Source organism: Athene noctua, chromosome 12 (genome assembly GCF_965140245.1).
Source record: "Athene noctua chromosome 12, bAthNoc1.hap1.1, whole genome shotgun sequence".
Classification (NCBI taxonomy): domain Eukaryota; kingdom Metazoa; phylum Chordata; class Aves; order Strigiformes; family Strigidae; genus Athene; species Athene noctua.
The window spans coordinates 24336433-24342432 of record NC_134048.1 but is presented as its reverse complement, the minus strand read 5'-3'; positions in this window follow the sequence as shown (position 1 = coordinate 24342432).

The window sequence follows — 6000 nt, the reverse complement described above, 5'->3', positions numbered from 1 at the left end:
GTAGGCCAATAATGGAACAGGAAAAATACACTCTATACCTTCTATACTCATTATTTTAAAATATGACCACGGACCTAAAGAAATCTTGAGCTACTCATAAAAATTAGACCAAAAATATTTTGATAAAATTATAGCAGAAGATTGACTGCCAGAAGTATGAAAGGCAAAACTTGCCCATGCTTGGCTTTTGCAATTGTAAAATGACTGAAATGCTGCAAAACTGACATTAGTTTGGGAACTGGAGTAAAGTCACTATAAAAATTGTTCTGGAATTGGGTTCTTAACAACTGTCTAAATATGTAAGTCAATTCATATCATAAAGAAATGTGACATGGTGAGTAGTAAGAGCAGTTAAGAAAAGCCTCTGCCTTCAGAAGAAACAAACCCCCAGTTAACGTCAGCAGCCTCACCGAGGAGCGGGACAGAGGTGTCAGGGCAGCGGTTCGTGGCGCTCCGCCTGCTCCGGCTCTTGCGCCGGCAGCGCCTCAGCTCTGCTCCGCTCCCATCAGCGGCGAGGGAGCTCATCCCCACCGGAGACACTCGCTTCCTTCCCGCACTCAGGCACACAGGGATGATCTAAGGGCTGTAGAATGCCTCTGGGCTGCGGGTGGGGCTGGCACCCCCCCAGAAGCCATCTGCTGCCGGCAGAGCTGCGTGCGCAGGGGCCCTGCAACTCTTGCAGGATCTGCTGTTCCAAAATGCTTCGACTCGGTATCCAGCACCTACACCCAAAACTGGCCGGGGCCTCCTGTCCGTGCTTCCCGGAGGGGTGATGCTTCTCTGCACTGTTAAAGACGCAGCAGAAACTCTCGGTGTGCTTTCCTGCCATGCTCTTGGGTCAGGCTCTACGCACAGGTCAGCGTCTCCTCGGCTGAGCTACACATCTGCTCGTTGGTGGCTGCTGACTCCCAGATGCTTTCAAGGCTGAGGTCCTGAGCAGACTATTTCCTTGATGAACAAACTGTGATATAAATGCAGTAAGGCTCATATAATAGTGGCTCATTAATTTTTATTTCTTTGTAATAGACCTAATTAGCTTACGTGCATTCAGAGACTTGAATGGAAAAGCTTCTGGAACTGGAAGTCTTTTGTCTGTACATCATTCGTATGTTTTCAGCCATCCCAGTAGTACAGCAACATTAACCTGACAGAAAACAATCTTCGCAAAACAAGATTATTACTCTGCTTTGCATGATCCAGGGAAACATAATGAGCTGCACTTCCTGGAGACAGATAAAGGAGGTCTGGAAGCACTGCCTTTCCCCCTCAGTGGGGAATTCACTGCCCTTCCAGAAACTTCACTGGCAAAAGACAACATTTTTCAACAGCAGTTTCCAAGTTAGGGATCTGAATTCCTGTCCAAGCATGAAGAGAATACAACTGAATGTTATTTAGACTTAATGGAGAGTGTACACTGAGAAAGGAGGAGGGCAAATAACAGATCTGGAAGCGCACAGCACACAGGAAGATCAATCCATCTTCTTTAGGTACCTAAAAAAGATTTTTGTGAATGAAACCCAAGAAAATTCTACATGATCTTTCTGACAAGTAGCACTGACTGCGATTACCTCTTAGGACCTGAGTTTGCGAGCTGTGATACTATCTTTAACTTAAAAACATGGCAACACTCTTAACTATGTAAATAGCATTAATCATCGATGTAGGACATGTGAAACTTTTTCAGGAAGAGGACCACAGTATCTTGTAATTCTCTCAGTCAGCATGCTTTAGGGCTTTCCGTGCCGTGTTCCCAGCAGTGGGTTTCCTCAGCAGCAGTACACCCCGCTGACACTACTCTGTCCCCAGCGCTCCGCTTCTCCTGGTTCTGCTGTAGCTGCCCTTGTTGTTAAAGCTCTGCAGAGAAAATCTCCTTTCCTCACTGTTGTGGAAAGTGCTTTGCAATACTCAAAGGAAAAACACTAATGAGTTAGAAACTGTTACTGTGCAAGTCTAAGTAAATAAATTGCAGCTTCAAACAAAAGAAAGCACAGAAAAGGTACACGCTCCTTAACAGGGGAAGGCACACATATTACATGTTTATAAGACAAGCCAGAGAAAAGCAGAGGGCAGCTATGTGAGCTGGAGTTCAGGTGCTCCTGAGCTATTATGGGTTCCAGAAGGGATGCTCAGGAAGCACTCTGTGTAAATCTCTTCACCCAAAACCACCACACACTCTCAAACAAGACTGTTGGTTTTGGACAGAGTTAGAAAGCATTGGTGTTACACTTCCCTGTAACTTCAGAGAATGAAGGAGATGAGGATGGCAATATCCACCAAGTATTGTAATAAAAAGACAACAACCTACAGCAGTTTAGATTCCTTTGTATATGAAAAAGGGAACTTTTAAAGTGTCCAGTTCCCCAAAGAGCCTTCTTTAAGCCCCAGGTGAACCAGCCAGTACCGTTGCAGTTGCTTAACTGATAGGGGCTGTGAAAAGAACTCAGGCATTCCAGCTTGGCAGGAAAGACAAGGCTCTGTTTTTACATTCTTAGCACAGGAACTTCCAGAGGTCACTCTGGTATCCGTTACTTGGATTTTTATCAGCTAACCTAGGCCCTGAATGAAGGATTTGTATACCCTAATGATGGATGGTCACTTAGTCTAAACCTGCAAGAACATACTTTAGATATTGTACATAAAACTGTATGACCACCTGCAGATATTTGTGTGTGACACACACAGGTCCTCACTGCCATATCACAGTTACACATCAGAAATTGTGGAGAGGTAAAAGGCAAACACAGTGAAGCAGAAGGGCCACACTGTGAAAGCAACCTGCCATGCTCTTACCCATTTTTTACCAAGAGAAATATGTAGTAACAGGGCAAATATAGGGAAAAGGGAAAGGATTTTAGCTTCGTAGACTGAGTGTTTCATTTGGCAGTTATGGGTCTGAAATTCTTAAAATACTGTCTGTATGTTTTATGGGATGTGTGAAAGCTGTGTTGCAGTTAAGGCATTAGCACATCTGGGGTGCAGATTGACTTCACACTCAGACATTCAAAGTTTATCATGAACAGATACAACATTCATATGCTTTGCTAGGGAAATTACTAATATGCTGTCTTTTACAATTTTCCAGTCCAAAAAACCTCAGTGTTTCGAAAGTTCACAGCCACTGACATTCATAACTCGCCCGTGCTCTATAAAGGTCCCTCAAAGTGCTGAAGTTTGGATCTGAGGTTACAGCCTCTCCAGCAAGAAAGCATCTGGCTCTTTATCTGTTCATTGGTGTCTCTCTCTTCGGTCTTTGTTGTTTCACACTCAGTATAATTCACAGAGCAGTGACACTCAGCCCAATGGTATTTTTTGGCGCCTAACTCTGCCGTGGACAGGAGCGATCCTGCAGTGCAATGAGTCAGTTGGGTTTGTCCCGCTGCAGCCTGCCCGGGGTATGGCACTCAGAGCCATCCGGCGGGAAGGAAAAGCAGCCGAGATGAAAGAACCAAGCCAGAAGTTCAGAAAAGCCCCTTCAGCCTGAGCAAATGTGGGTATGACCATGCATTACAAAGACAAAACACCGATATCCATTTGGTGTCTGTGCAACACAGTAATCCCATAAAGCCAGATAATCCCTACCCCCTCTAAGCTAGACTTCCAAACTGGTTAGAGATTAGGGAGCAGGTTTTTATTGTCTCACCCTTTCAGCTGGCACTGATGCATGGGCTGAGGGTGGAAAGGAACGTCCTCCTCTTCAACACTTTGCACTCTCTTTTGCAGAGGAAAATGCAGACCCAGGCTCGAGATGTAACGGCATCCTGAAGTGAGCAGGATGTACCTGTGGCTTCCACTTCCAGCCTCTGACATGGGGTCACAAATTTCACCTTGGATGTGCAGCCACTTAGGGCAGTTTAATCCTGAAGTGCCTGTTGCCATCGCAGAGAAAGAAAAGAACAACACATCAAGCAGACAAAAAGCAAAAATTAAAAGCATTTGAGGGAAGATTATATTGTCTCCTTTTTTGGCCTGCTAAAGCAAAAGTTACTAAGAACTTTAACCCTTGCTGCTAGGAGCATAACCCTGCCTGCATACCCCCTTGTCTGGAGCTCCCCTCGTTCCCAGCCCCGTGGCCCGGACCCTCAGCCACTGTGCACGTCGTCACTGTCCGCTCAGAGGAGGATTTCCCTGGGAAACAGGGATCCACCGGGTGGTCTGGAACTGGCACAACTTGCTCTTCTCCCCCAGCCTCTGGGTACATCACAGGCCTGACACTGGCCTTGCTGTGGCAGGACTTACTCCAGACTAAGTGCCCTTTTCAGGTGACTTCCAGGTGCACTCGATGCAGCTGAGCTTGGTTCAGCCTTCTGACAGTCCTGGGTTTCACGTCAGCACCCGAAAATTAGTTTAGGGAACAACCGTTCCAAGACCGTTTGCAAAGAAGTGAAGGGCAGGATGTGTTTGAGTGACAAATTTTGGTGATACAGAGACTTTTTCTACTATTCCCTGAAAAGGAGAGCCCACAAGCTGTGCATGTTTTTCCCTAGGACATAGCTAGCAAGCAAACGTAGACAGACATTATCTATTTTTATCTATTTTAACATCTGTGTTGAAGGGGTAGACCTTAATGGTGGGATGATTTGGCAGTGGTTTCAAAGGGAAATTTGGTGGGATAGTGAATACAGACTGAACACAATTACTAATATAATTAGATAAGCTGGAGGTGTGGCTTGCTGGCACTGGATCTGCTGAAGAACTCTTGTCTCTACTGCCCTGCTGTCTCTGCTCTTTAGACCCAGGGGAACTTGCCCATTTTTTTGCCCAGCAATGCATGGTATAAACATCAAGGTGTTCCCTGAAGTGCCTTGAGCTCATTCATTTCTCTCCTGTCTGTTCCTACTGTGTCTCAGAGCCTTAACTGCTGCGCCGTGCTTGGCTGATGGAGTCACAGAATCACAGAACGAATCACAGAACCACAGACCAGTTCGGGTTGGGAGGGGCCTTAAAGCCCATCCCGTGCCACCCCCTGCCCCGGGCAGGGCCACCTTCCCCCAGCCCAGGTTGCCCAAAGCCCCGTCCAACCCGGCCTTGGACCCTTCCAGGGAGGGGGCAGCCACAGCTGCTCTGGGCAGCCAGGTGGGGTCTCACAGGAGCAGAGCAGAGGGGGAGAATCACCTTCCTGCTACAGACCATGGCTAACGATGACTAATGATGGCTGACCCGAGGACTGAGCACAGCACTGGCGACTCACCAACTCCACGGCAGTGTCCTCGGGAGCCCCGTGCTGGGGCTGGGGAGCGGCAGCAGAGCAGGAGCTGTGCACCAGGGCAAGGCCACACTGCAAAGGTTTTTCTGTGTTGCTGTCGCTGACTCCAGTCTGTACTGGTGGCACTTATGTCTCCTGAAACTTTGCAGCTGTCAGATGACCTATGCTAATTAAATGAATACGGATTATTTTATAATGTGTTTTGGCCATTACTGACCTGGTTAGAATTATGTAAGTATATTAAAGCTGAAAGCAAATGTAGCTTCTTATCAATTCTCAGAACTGTCTGCTTGCCTGAAAAAACATGCTTCAGTAAACCTCTAAAGGACCCCAGCTGATTAGAAGGTGACATGTCTGATGTTTGAGGAGCTAACAAGGATCTTCACGTTTGGGCCTTTTTTCTGTTCTCTTTGATGCCTAAAACTTCAAAAGTTATAGTTCAAATAAAATCTACCAAACTTATCTTTCCACTGAGATACCTCTCTCCTGACGTGTCTTCCTCCAACACACAGAGACTGCAGCCAGGATTTAGGTTCATCCTCTGGCCAACAAGGATAAATCTCTCTCTTCTGATTCCTCCCCCCACCCCTGCTTTCAAGCAGATGGAGTACAGGACTGTAGCAGTTAGCACATGGCTCCCTGGTGTAGCTTGGAAAGAAACAGAAATCCTTGCGGACTTTCTTCTGGACTAGCAGTGTTCTGGCCTCTGTAGCTCTGTCCCTGCTCAGCATCCATCACCTCAGCGCGTTACGTTCTCCAGCTGAGCGGCCGTGACAGGACAGAGCCCTCAGCTCTGC